Here is a 15015-nt window from a genome sequence, read left to right on the forward strand (position 1 = left end):
CGAGGACTGTGCCAGCACATCTACAGCGATAATGGGCGAAATTTTGTAGGAGCGTCGAACGAATTGAGAGCATTGATGTCGAGCGATACTCTACAAACGGATCTGTTGCAGGAATGTGCTTCACAAGGAATTCAATGGCACTTTAATCCTCCAAAAGCATCGCACTTTGGTGGGTTATGGGAAGCGGCAATTCATTCGGCTCAGAAGCATTTCATTCGGGTGCTTGGGAAAACCACTCTCCATGCCGATGATATGCAAACCCTTTTGTGTCAAATCGAAGCGTGCCTGAATTCTCGACCGCTAATTGCCCTGAGCGATGATCCCAGCGATTACGAACCACTGACGCCAGGCCACTTCCTCACCGGTTCCTGCCTGAAATCTGTACCTGATGCAGATTATGACGACATCCCTGTTAATCGACTTAAACGATGGCACTTGGTACAACAGCTATATCAACAATTATGGAAAAGGTGGTCCTCAGAATACTTGTCTACCCTACAACCGAGATACAAGTGGTTCAAGCAGCCTACAACAATCAAAGAAGGTCAGCTGGTGATTCTACGCGACGAAACCTCTAAGCCAATGGAATGGCCTATGGCTCGCATAGTGAAGACTCATCCCGGTACTGATGGCGTTGTAAGGGTGGTGACACTACAAACAAAGAATGGTCAATACACTCGTCCAGTGGCGAAGATCAGCATTCTACCAGTTCCTGTATAGGGTCAGAACAGTAGTTCTGAAGGGGCCAGAATGTTCGTGCATGTCATCCACGTGATCCTCGGTGGTTGGATCCCGAAATCAAAGTGTGACAAATGTCAAATGCATGACATGGACGAAGAAGAAGAAAGGGAAAAAGAAGAAGAGAGAGAGTGTCCAACAACCGCGTGGTCGAGAAGCAAGGAGAGAAAACCGCAGAAATAAAGCGATAAATTCAGTAAAATTAGCAAAGAGTTATCGACACACAACATTAAAGCCACCAGCGTATTGCGTCTCGAACGGTGCACCATATGGTGCATCCTCGAACGGTGTGTGTGTTTGTGTTGCTCTACCACCGCTCAACCACCGGGAGGGATTTATCCGACCGAACCGGCAACTCCCTGAACCATTTGTCATCGAGATGCGAGCTGGCGGATTTGAATACAGCTGCATGCGGCTGTACATCTTCAGGGGATCGAAGCACGGGTCTGATCATTATCATCATCGATACATCGATTCGGCCTTTTTGTATCCCTTCAATCCCAAAACAGGGGGCGATGTTAAAGCTGTATTGCTCGTTGGGTTTTACCCAAGAGCTCTGGTGGTAAAGTTTTATTTATCATGAATGCCTGCTGTGCAAATTTACCTTATCTTGTGCTGGCTGGGAAGCACATTTGATGGTGATTATTGATTGGATGCTGGAAACATAAAGTGCAATAATTTCCAAGAGAGCTTATCTACACTAGCGCCTTTTAATTGGTGCGTTGCTTCAAGAAATACACGCATCGGGGGACGACCAGAAGCTTTCTGGTCTGTGTCTGCTCATTTGAAATGGAATCCTTATCGATCTACAGAAAAATGGAGGAAACATAAAAGTCATCCATTTCTTGCCTTTACTTCTCCAGAGGAAAGCCATTCATCCGCTTTCGTACATCATTTCACCACTGCAGGTGCAGGTGCTCCTGTTGCATACCTTTCACGCGGTGCCCAGTGCTTGTCGATAGATTGCATACCTTCGGGGGGGTAGGTAGTAGATTTGGTCGAGCGAAAGGCTACACAACAGGACAAGCAAATGCGCAAGCAAATAGCAGACACAGTGCAGGTGAAAAGTTCGAATTTACATTAGATGATTGTAGGGGTGTTTTGTAAATAGTCTGTGTGTGTGCGTGTGTTGCCCATTGTTGCCCCATCGTAAGCGTCGTGTGGCATGCATAAAACATGAGAACTCGAACGGAACGATGACGTGCTCAACTCGACCGGACCGGAGTACATCGATACAAAACCCGGCAAATGGCCGTTTGCCCTTTTGCAAATGTGGCCATGTTGCCCTTTTGCAACTTACAATCCTCGGTTGGATCCTTGAACTGTGGGTAGATTGTCGTTCTGGTGAGATATTAATTTGTATCTTCTGCCACGAATCGAGTGAGTCGAGTAGCAATTCGAGTAGCTTTCATCGAAAATGAGATTCGTTTGGGTTCTTTTCCTCCTGTCCGACATTGTGAACTGCACTGTTGCATTTGCATTCGAGCAGCACATCCGAACGCACCGGACGGTTCGGAGCGATTTACGGGATGGGAGATGATGCATTTTTAATTCCCATTGCCATGCTTATTCCGGTGGGGGTTTTCCGAACCAGGGGGGTTTTATCTATCGCTCCGGCCATAACCACATCCGGGAAGGCCGTGTGCGAAGAGATGCGAGTGTTTTCTTTTTGTTTTTCCTTTAGGCAAAACTCGATTCTCTATGGTCAGCCATTCCCGTGGGTCCTGCCACGTGAGAGTTGTTTTTCATATTTTCCACCTAGCTCCTACGGACGTTTTCCATACGGAGATTGGGATTAGGGACGGTGAGGTTACGAGAGGGGAGGAGGGGGAGGGAGGTGAGCGAAGGGATCCCGGGAGCTTTGGCAACTGGCCGGACGTTAATTATATTTCCTTTGAATTGCACCGGAAACGATAAAAGGATTAAGCTGCTTTATGTGCTCCCGTCGTACCAGTGCTGAGAAAGCTTAATGGAATGAAAGGATGCGGTTCGGGTGTTGAGTGCTTTGCCTGGTTTTTTGTTGGTGCCTGAGCGAGCCTGTTGAATTGTTTTTTCTTTCCACTTTAGTGTTGCTGGTCTGGGCCAAGCTTTCGAGAACGAGTTATGGGTAAAATTTGAGTAAGGAGATAAACTTGGTTGCCGGACCTGAAAACAGAGCCGTAAATTCTATTTCTGCTTTTTTATAATTAAGTTTCAATGATAAGTTGCTTTCAACTGGTCCGAAATGTTGAAGATGGTATCTAATAATACAATCTTCTATCTTTTTTTAATGAAAACAGCAAACGAATAAATTACAAAAAATATAAGACGGTTAGCGAAGACCTATTGAGGCTGTAGTGAAAAAGGAAAGACGAAAAATAAAGATAAACAAGTAAATAAAATGAAATGAACTAGTTTATGCAAATTATGTACTTTAACACATTGCATAACTTTAGGCGCAATATTAATCAATTTCCTTGTTTTCGTAGTTTTTGATTGCATGGTTTTGCTATTTTTTATTGTAAAAAAATGGAATTCAAACTAATTAATATTATTTTGATAGCTTATTTCAAACATTTCAATAAGTAAATTATAAGAGCTAAATTCCTTAATCAGATTCCTACGTCGAATACATTTAATTATTCAAATGTTTTAATCCTAACCTAAGATACTTTGTTATTCCATTGCAACGCATCACCTAGAAACAAAAGCAAAACCTTTCCCATGTTGCAGTGAACCTACCGGCATCCTGCCGGGAACCTGGAACCCACGACAAAACTTTACCGATGGCGCGTTTGCATCATGCATGCAAACCGTTTGCGCTGACGGCAATTGATGCTGTTAGCGTGTCAAAGTTCAGGTGGAAAACGATTCTGTTTTTGACTTTTTGAACTGAACTAAAATCCTCTTACACACTCTGCTGGGAGCGTTCCCTTGGGTTCCCGTTAAAAAAAAAACCCGCCACACACATACACATACATACACACACACACGAACGGAGCCGAACCGGGAACGAGTAAAAAGCTTTTTCACGTTTCATCTTAAGTCGACTTTTCCGTGGCCCACGGGGCACTGGCTCCACCGGAGGCACTCTCATATCCAGAGGTGTTGGATTTAGCTTGAACTTATCACGTCAGACCCTTGCTACGTCCGAGCCATCCGCTTCTGGCGGCCCTGGTGGCGCATAAATCCGTTCGACATGAAGCGTTTAGTGTGCACTTCAGATCCAAGCACTCGGTGTTAGCTTTCATTCCGGTTCGTCGGGAAGGTCGTCGAGATGTCGAGATTATTTTAAGTTTCTCGCCTCCCGCCCGGCCGCTTACGTTCGTTTGCTTGCACGCCGAGGAACGTCATAGCTCATTGTTACGCTGCTGTGGGTTGCCTGTCGGCTACAGCTGACTAGCGACCGAGTGGCTAGGTGCTGCATTGCTTCGGTGTCTGCCTCGTCAGCGCTGGATTGGCTGTTGGAGAGCGTTTGAACGTTTCTGCAGCGATTAAAACCATGCTCGCTTATCGTACGGATAAGCTCAGGTTTTTTTTGTTCTGTGTGTGTGTGCATTTGAGAGTGCGTTCAATAGAACAGTATTTTCTCTGTCAAACGAGCCTGTGATAAGAAACTGGTGCACCCGAAAAGTGTCATTTCCATTCCATATGATTTGACACCGAAAGGGGGAGGATTTTGGAGCGATACATGATACACAGGATAGAACTATTTATTGTGCCCGGTTCTCTTTGTGCTTGGCCTTTGAGCAGTGCCCTTCCCACGATGGGAAGGTTGTTTAACGGCAACACACATGATCTGACACTGTATCTGATGGAAGCGATCCAGCCCCGGGGAAGTGGATTGATGGATGAATGATGTTTTTGGATACAACAGTACCAAGGTTCAATTTACGTTTCGAGGAAGTGTCCAAGTATCGAAAAGGGCCTGACAAGGCTACAAAAAGGAACTGTTGTCGAACGTTTATTATGTTTCCGGAATAACATTGTGGATTGGAAGGGTTAATGGAACAAGTAAAGAAAATTATTTAAAACTGCTCTATTGTCTTATCGTTGCTTAAATTTCTTTTTCTTGTACCTAATACCTTCATTCATTCATAATTCATTGAGTAATAATTAAGTTCAACAACATAGTGAAACCTCAGTGATCTGTTAACGTTCGAACCAAACCCGAAATTGTTAATAGAAAGCATTCAGATTGTAAGGATGCTTCTTTCTAATTTTAGTGCGGTTATACTAAGTAGAAGTATCGAAAACTCTTCTTCTTCCTTGCCACTACAACCTCTAGAGGCCTCGGCGAACGGAGCGCTCCAGGGGTCGAAAACAGTGGTATGAAAATGAAATACCAAAGTGGTCTTTATCTATTGTTCTGTACTGTATATTGCATACCTTCAGGCACTCACAAGCAATAAACATTCCACAGCATTTAAACACAAAAAGTTGATGGATTATAACCTTGTAAAATTCATCTTATAATAAAGAAATCAGAACGATAAATTATCACAAAGGTTTTACTAAAAAATAGCTCAAATAACTCATAAAGTACGGTAAAAACGACAACTCTCACTTGCTTACGTCGTCACTTAAATTCTACTGTTCTAAGCTTCCTCTTCCCAAGAGACACAAGAAATGCAATTTCATTTCACTGTCCCTAATGACTGTGGAGCACGTAGAACGAACCGATTTAGCGTGAACAAAAGAACACACGGAAGAGATGTGCAGTGATCAAGAGAGCATTCTCGAACCGTACCCGTCCGGGCTGACGTCATCGTGAAATGGGGGTGGTACAGCTGTACAGAAAAAGTCCCCAGATCGTTACTATGGCAACGTTCATCGGAGAAGTTGGAGCCCGGTCAACCATTCCACCAAGAGAGCTAACGATTGAGTCACACGCGTACGACAAGGATAGGCAGCGTGTGTCAGAATGCACAGCATCAGCAACATGCAACGACGATGCAACAAAGCGAATGGCCTTTCCCCCTTGCCAAACATGCTTTAGTGTGTGTTAAGCTAGTGTACGTACGTGTTTAACGGCCCTTTAACAGCCATATACACCCGAAAACATGGCTCGGTGCCGCAACCGGAAACGAAACGCTCCAAAGTCGGCAACCCGGAAACACGCGCAAAGCGCTGCCGGACCCTCGCAGGAAGTAGTAGCCGGGATGTGCCGTTTGCATTTCCCTTCAGTGCGTTATGGGGCAAAATGGCAGCAACAATTCTTTTTCGCAAAATCGCTAATTGAAATCGGTCGAATCAGTGGAAACGATTATTTGTGCGACGCAACAGCTCGGAGGCGATTATCGATGAAAGCTATCTGCAGTTTTTATTGATCCCGGGCTGAGCGTGGTGAAAGGATGGAGGACATTTGCCCAAAAACCCCGAACCGCGTTCAGTTGCATGCGGCAAATGCATTTACGGCCGGGCGAGCCATGGACGCAAGCGAAGGTGAGTGAGGTGTTTCGCAAGGGTGCAGGATAAAATCGATTATAAATGCGCCATAAAAGGGGGGACTGTATCGTTAGATATTAATTGCGTTTGGGGTTGCGTTGTGTTTGTTTTTGGCTGAGATTGAATAGAATTAAAAAAAATATATTATGAAGCTCAATACAATATTTTTATTTACATTATGAAACATGCAAAAGTACGGTCATTATTTTAATGTCAATAATGTGTGACACTCATGAGTAAATTATAGTAAAAACGCTTAAAAGTATGCAATTATTATTACTTTCTGGTTGGATGTAGTATAATGCGATCTATAAAAATTTAATAAAAGATATTGATAATCTCAATCGAACAACTATACTCATAAATCCAACCATTGACAGTAACGATCAAAAGAAGACAACTGAAGAGGTTTCTTGACACATCCAATAATTTTCTCGTTTTTAAAAGATATTTCACTAAGTTGTGTCGATTTCTTGTACATCGGCACCATAACCTCGTTTTCAATATGTTTTTAAAAATTGAGAGGTCTTTTTCTATGGCCATCGCTGTAGATAAGTAAATGCTATTAGATTATCTTCGGCGCCTGAATATAGGCAATTAACTTAATTTTTCAATCGTATTGATACAATTATTATTTAAAAATTTAAACTTAAATTAAATATATGATTAAAAATATAATCAACCCCCGGTATCTAGCACAAAGGTTTTTTTTATGCATTAGGGACGGCCTGGCCGTATTGCTAGCAACAAAAATATTCTTATGAAAAATAATGCATAACTTTAGGTGTTCAATTGCTGAAATACTCAGAGGTACGTTTTTTTTACTTCAAAAAGGGCGGACATATTGCTACGCAGAGGACCAAAATTGAATCGAAAATATCATTCAAACCAAAGCTTTAACCAAACATTGTGTTTAAAGTCTTACAATTTAAATGCAAATGATTTAAAATATAATATAATCCAGAAATTGCATACACCCAGGCGCTAAAGTTATCGAGCGACAATAAAATTTTGGGAGTCCATTGAAAAACAACCATCCCTTCCCTTCGTTAAACTGCCATTTAAAACGGAACGGAAACATTAATCGCCAGTTTCCCGCTTTTCCGAAACCGGTGGGCGCCTTACCACAAACGACGATTAAAAATAATAAAACCGTCTCACTAATTGATTAGTGGTGTAGCGCTAAATTAATTTCACACTCACTCCGGTTTGCCCACGCTACGGGGATGGGAAGATAAGGGCTGGCGATGGAAATTCTGGAGAGATCCCCATTTTGAAACAATAAGATATACTTTCGTGGCCCTCCGCTTGCGGGTCCCAGCTTGCCCAGAGCCACTGGACTAGCATCCACTGGGTAATCGTCAGCTCCATAATTGACGCACTCAATGGTTATTTGTGGTTCGCAGTTCTCGTTCCGTTTGTCTTTTGATAGGCAAAAAAGCTTTGTTGTCAGGACCAAACCGGGATGGGTGAAGGCACGGGCTTGAAGGACCCGATTTTTCCGCGCACTAATTAGTCCGTTTGGCCACAAACTGTGATGCGGAACGGTCGCGTATTTGGAAAATCTCATTATGCACCATACCATACACCATTTGGGAGCCATTATTATTCATTTGGTGTGATTGATTGATTGATTTATGGAGTGTTTCGTATAATTTCGACACAGTGAATGGTGTCGTTTCAAGTGCAAAGCATCGTTCACGAATCGGTTCAGCCGGTCCAGCCATCCAGAAATGGATTTTCAATTGAAACAAAACTCATCACACACAAAAACATTCACGCGTCTCAGTATGGGAACGATAGCATAATCATAGCATAAATCCAGCCGATGCCACTTCCAGCCAAATGCCACGACCGTAGGCTGTGTGCCAACCGCAACATACGGCTTATACATTTAAACAGTGAAAAATGAAAATTCAAACCGGTTCAATGTTTTTTTTTTTCCTCCCATTCGTTCGCATTAAACGCTAGGCACTGAATGCATTTAAAATCCGAGCATGTTTTGCGATTATTTTCAACGCTGAAACAAGGCTGAATAAGCAAAGCGATGCAAAAACAACAAAAAACGGACACAAAAAAGACCCTCAAAACACATCCTACACCAATCGAGCATTAGTACCAGTTGTTCGTTTTCCCGCCGGCAGCAAACCGAACGGCCTCTCATCGATACGGTTAAATCGTCTGCCAATCTCATTTCATCCACCAGCACCAGCGCCGGTATGATGAAGCGCCGCCAGGGTTGGATGGGAAAACGGACGGAACGGTGGTGAGTGAGATCAATTTTTATGATGAGTCGTCCCGGGGACATGATTTTGCTGCAGGTACGAGATGCTGTCAGCGTTATTATCAACGGCTAAGAACGCTCATTTCAAGTACGATTACCACCATCGTCATCATCATCAGCAGCAGCAGCATCATCATCATAACTCTTGTGGGCCATCTACGCTATTGCGCTAGCCGTAACGTGCTTTTCCCCCCGGCTGATCTACACGCCTGACAACGGAAATGTCCTTCGGATTTGTGTTCAGAAAACTATGAATGTGCTCTGAAATCGTTCACTTCCCGTGCATACGAGGGGTGCTCAATTTTACCGACAAGAATGTGTGTGGAGCACGCACCATCATTAGCCTAATGAAAAGTGGTACGATTTACGTACGAAGATTGCCTGGGAAAAATCGCTGTATACAGTGATTTTGTTTCACCAGCAGAAACAATAAGCGGACAAAACGCCTTTTAAAGCAAAAAGGGGCACATTTTGGCTGAAGATTGGACTAAAATTTGAAAGGATGGTACCTTTATTAATGTAAAATGTTAAATTCATCACGATAAACCCAAATTTCTTAACATTCGTTTTATACTGACACGATTTAATACAAGCAACTTCGCCTGAAGTTATGCAATCATGTGTCGAAAATGCTCAAAAATGTCTAAAGAAAATTCTACAAGCTATTATAAGTGATTTTTTCTAATGTTTATGACTGCAATAACTCTTAACAGTTTTTGACATATTAGGACAGATATCAATTCTCATTCGGAGCGCTTCCTGGCACACCGAACTGAATATTAGGTTACACGTCACACCTAGGCAGTACCTAGGCAGTAAGTCCATAAAGCCGGAAATAGAAAGGCAGACCTCCTTGAAGTGGAAAGAATAAAAAATAAAATCTGAAAATGAAGGCTATTTGCATACTTTCAGGCGCTATGTATTTGAAACTATAAACTGCACCTGAAGGTATGCAATCAATGCTACATTAGTAAAATTCTTGTTTTATTATGCCTTACATTAGCAAACGGTTAAATCATTATTGTTTTAATAATGAGATTAAATTTCAGTAACATTATACTACCTTTGGTATATTATACAGGTGATAAACATAATAAAATTTGGGTTTTTTTATTCAAATGGGACAGCACTGTAAAGTAAGTTGCAGTGGTTCATTAATACCATAAACATTTTTATTTAATTCATGCATTGCTTTCATTTCATTTAAGCCTGTAAATGGTTGAACAGTATCAAAATTATTTTAAACACTGTCTTAATTATTAACAATTGTTTATAAAAAAAGGAAGTAACTTAAAGGGCAAAAACGAGCCCAAAAGTGTTCAATCTCATTAAACACAACGTTGCACACTGTTCAGCCTTACAAACATTGCTTAAAAGTTTCCTTAAAACAACACATAAAGTTGTGTTTTTTTTCTCTTCAAAACACAGCACCATACACACTCACAAAAACTTTCAACAATAAGCATCTCCCCAAGACGGAAAGGCTGGCACGGAGGAAATAAAGGAAACTGAAAACAAAACCAAACAACAAAAAAACATCCGAGCACAAGACACGGAAAACATGCATACCAGCAGGCGCAAAAGACGGTGGTGCCAAACCTTTACCGTGGTACCGTGTACCATGTGTAGCCTCGGTGTCACGGTGGCTTGGTGTAATCATTTAATTAGGAATTTATCTTCCTGTCACAACCATCAGCACGGTTTCCACGGTGTGTGTATCCGTCCCGGGGACGGATAGGACTAGGGTTCTAGAGAACCACTCCGGTACACGGCAACATCTTAGCGGGCCGTGTCGGGTTTTTTAGCAGCCCGGATGCAGGTGCTTTGAAAATAGTTTGCGCCAGCTATTAAAAAATAACATTTCCCACTCGCAAGACGACGGGGTGCCCGTGGCATGTTATTCAACTTTTGCCAGCTCGCAGGCCAGCGCTCATTACGTTCGTGCCCCTTTAGCCCTTCGGCAGCATTACCTTCTTTAGAAAGCAGGAGCATTTTTCTTCGTGCCTCTTTTTTTCCTATTTTCCCTTTTGGACGCCAGCATTCATGCCCAGCTAGGGAGGAAACCTGCCGGAGTTGTGGGCTGAAAGGGAGGGGTTTTGTGTCTGCACAACATAACACACCATTAACGGCACATAAAACCGTGAAACGAATGTGCCATTCTGCGCCATCTTGCGTGGAATGTAGTGATTATTTCGAATAGCGTACCTATCTCGCTGCTGTCCGCTAAACCTTACGTTTGGGGCCATCACCATTCACGCAACAAAATTGAGCCAAACTCTCGAGGATAATGTGGCTGCGCTTGAGGTGAGAGCGTGAAGCACCGCAGCAAACAGCCGGGCCGATGATGCTGTGTTGTGTTGTTACTTTTCCGTTCCCGGTGTGATCATGTGTGAGCCTGATGGCCGTGCTCCCGTCTCGTACGTTGCAAGGGAAAATGATAATCACACTGGTGTGCGATAAGCATCCGCGTAATCGTTACGCAGGGATTTGTCTGTCAAACAGTGGCAGGTGGCAGATAACTCACCGGATGACGATGATGCAGAGGATGGCAAGTGTGGCAGATAACTCACCGGATGACGATGATGCAGAGGATGGCAAGTGTCCAAATGGGGTGGTGGTGCGTTGTTTTTTTTTGCGCAGTCCATTATATCCGCGTTTGGTTCCGTTAAGCTTAGGTATCCGACGTAATATGCGGCCCTAATAATCTGTAATGGCTGTGACAGTGTGCGTTTATAAATCGAGTGACAGATGGGTTCAATAAACAAAATCAAACTCATTGGACACAAAAAAACATCAGCAAGCCTTTGCGCCGATCGATTCGTGAATGGGTTTCCTATACGGCTGTACCCATCTAGACCGGGACAGTTACAACAGTCTTTATGCGTCAAAGACGGTGTCTGTTAAAATCGTTCGGGTCGTATTCCTCGAGTCGAGTTTGGGTCGACCCGTGAGCTCGACGAGTTCGTTCTAATCCATGGGTAGTCCCGAAATCGCTAAGACTCGGCTCGGACTCGTTGCCCCCACGGGTCGAACTCGCTTATGCTTTGATGCACTTACGGGTCGACCCGAACCCATGGGTCGAACTCGATTCGTATTAGAACCGGGTCGATCTGTGAAAAGAGTCATATGACCCATCACTAGTACTTACAGAGAACATTCTCTGAAGACTAGTTAAAAGATGCCACTGAAATGTATTTAATGCTGGGAGATGTTCTATTGTGTAACCGTTGTTTACCAAAATATTGACTTAATAACTGATTTGTTATTTATTCTTCACTGTCCTAGTTAGGAAGAAATGGACTGTAAATTTACTTATTTTCCTTACTCTAGCGCCATCTACGGCAAAATATTGGCAATTCGCTTGACAGCTCCGTACCTTCCGCAGTTTGTGAACTGTCACACACACACACACACACACACACACACACACATACACACTCATGTTTACAAAGACAAGATTATTAGCTCAAATTCACTTACATTCGACACCCGATACGCTCCAAACGGCTGTCCCCATTTCAGCGTCAACCATCATTTAGCTTTTGTTTAACTACCGTGTAAGATGGAATCCAATTAATATGTATATGTCCTCATGTATATGGCATCCTCCAGCTTTGCCATCCGGGGGCTTTGTATGGGCACGACCGTCCAAAAACACACACCGGGTACTGCATCGATTTAAGGCCCGACCAAGAACCCTCATGTATCGATAAGATCAAAAGTTTGATAGCACCCTGAAGAACCTCATCCTGTCCTGATCCGGACAGGATATTATAGTTTTGTGTGCGTGTGTGTGTGCTCGATGTGGCTTGTAGCCCGAAACGGTCGCACGGCAAACACGGGCATGTTCTCCTCAGTGTTTTACACACCCAGCCCAGACTGTGTGTGTTGCATTCGGGCATTCGGGCTGGAACAACTTTGCCGGCGTGCTGTGGGATTACCTTCGAGCCGGTCGCTAAGATCTCGCGCTGGTTTCCTTGTGGCGCCCGTCCTAATTAAACCTGCAGCTGGAAGGTTTCCACGGGTAGCTTTTCTTCCCGGAATAAGTTCGACGCATTCATCCGCCGCCATGTACAGCCCGGCTTTCGCCGCTGTTCGACAACTAGTGTACGGTGTCTCGAGGGTCCGATCGGTACGGCGAACTGCACCGTTCGTCCAGCGTGGAAGGGAATGGAAATTTAATTAAAATGAAATATAAACACCCAACATTCCTGGGTGCGAACCCGAAACGAGCATAACACTCACACACACGCGCACACAAAAAAGGAGTCTGATGAATTTAAAGCGCCGAACCTGAAACCTTGCCTCGTGTCGGTTGGCTCGCTGACTACGAAAGACGATGAGAACGAAAACAAGTCGCAACACAAGCGCCAGACATTAAACAAATAGCAACTGTGTGCCGAGCGGCAACATTATGAACCAAACTGCCTCCCATCTTCTAGAAAGAGCTGCTGTTGTAGTTTTCGCTTTCCCTAAACGGCCCCCAGGAACGCACACTATTTTCCGGCACGAAAACGGAGCTTGTATAAGCTCATTAAAGGACACTGTAAGACACGTGCAAAAAGGTTGAATACTCGAGCGTTGAATGATTACTTTTGCGCACTAGTATGCTGGCTGGGTTTGATTGCACTGGGAAGAAAAATGAACAGCAAAAGGGCATTAAACGCTACAAAACCCATCACGGTGTTTGAAAGATGAAAGCTTTACCTTTGGCCGCGGTGAATTAAGGTAAAATTATTCATCACCCGTATCGCCCTCTCTGCGGGTAAACGGTTGTGCCGCGTGCGCCCATGGTAAAGCCTTTCATCGCGCCAACGATGACAGCGCGCCCTGGAATTGCTTACTGATGAACCCATCAAGCATTACATTTGGATAAAATATTCATCACACAGAGTTATTAAATTGTTATTGTAGTGTTCAAATATTAAACTGGCGCTCTCGCGCGCTTTCTTGCCCAACCGCCACGGGAAGTTTTGCGCTGTTACAAACAAGCGAACACCGCGCATCCCTTTTTTCTCTACTCTGAAGTGCATGCTGGGGAGAGTGGTGGACATTTAATGGGAGAGAGTTATTTTAATAAGAATATCGTGATATACAGAAAGAGTAGATGTCAAATTTCGTGTAATATTGTGACTGAACAGCGGACCAATGCTGTGACACTAGCCTAAATAACGAAATTGTGTAAATATTGCATACATTTAGGCGCATTGTTAATTTTATTCGTTTTTGTAGTAGTTTTGCATTATATTAAATGACTAATTCTTTATTTTTATCTCTTTTTTTACTATCTCAAAAATATTATTTTAAATTTCATTCTATATTGTCAAATGCATGTGTTTGGCAGAACATAATGGCCCTGCCATAAATTTAAAATGAAATGAATTTTCATAGGCGTGTCGTATGATATATTTAGCATAAATTCTGTTAGACAGACTCATATTTAAACCTCCCAAATTTATGCCGAGGTTTTAGTCAATGCTTTGGCGATGTTTCCGCTAAAGTTACACATCTGAAACATTAAATAAAAAGATGTAAACGTACGAGCTCCGAAATCACCTGTAAGGCACTTTAAAAGATTTAAAGCAGAGCAGAAGGCCTAGACCTGCTCAGCGCTTGTAGCTTCTCGTAAGTAAGTAATTATTTGTTAATAATCTGTAACGCCTGCAAGTATGCAATCTAAGCTTTATGATTTTATTTAATTCAAAAGACACTTTTTGGCCTATTCCAAACAGTCAGGGGATGTTCAGTACAGAAATAATTAAAGTTCTAAAGATAAGAGATTTAAAAATTGCATACTGCCAGGCGTTTGGCTTGAAACAAAAAATATTTCTATTTCCCATCAATTTGAATAAACCATGTAACTTTTAACACACAAACTGACTTTCAGCACCATTTTTATAATATTTCATGGCACAGCATTTTGTACCGCCGCTCTGCCACTGTGCCAAATTGCCATGGTAGCACCACTTACCGAGTGATCTCGCACCGAGGCTAGGTCGTGCGGTGTGGGAAAGCATTTAAAAATTCTCTTTTACGACCATAATGAAGCAACATTTCGCGCTTAGCCAGTCTGCCCCCCCGGGGCTCCCAGTCTGTCCTAGTGCAAGAACTTTGAAGGTCCCGCTGTTTTGCATGCGTTCCTTAATTCCTTCCCCAGGATCCCCGGGAACGGGGGGGTGCCCTGTAGACAGACGAACCGTGTGCACCAAGGGAGCACGGTGTGTAGAAATTAATTTGATTTTAGACTTTCACATTCACAAATTATTCTCGGTAGAGTACTTGAATGGAGTCGAACCCGCACCCCTAGCCCTAGCGGTGGCCCCTACCGATGGGTGGTGGATTCACTTTGGAGAGCTTTTAAAAGGGTTCGGCTGGGTTTTTGATTGCGAGCCGGGTCTAATGGGACCTTGTGTGGGATACAACAGAGCGGAGGAGCGATGGGTATACAACATAGGCACATCGGAAAATAGATGTAACGCCAGCAGCGGTAGCGTTGGAAACAATGTTGCTTTTAGAGCAATTTGGCATCCTCGCACCTCGCATTCTCGCGCTGGGTGAAACTGTGA

The sequence above is a fragment of the Anopheles stephensi genome, chromosome 3 (genome assembly GCF_013141755.1).
Source record: "Anopheles stephensi strain Indian chromosome 3, UCI_ANSTEP_V1.0, whole genome shotgun sequence".
Taxonomy (NCBI): domain Eukaryota; kingdom Metazoa; phylum Arthropoda; class Insecta; order Diptera; family Culicidae; genus Anopheles; species Anopheles stephensi.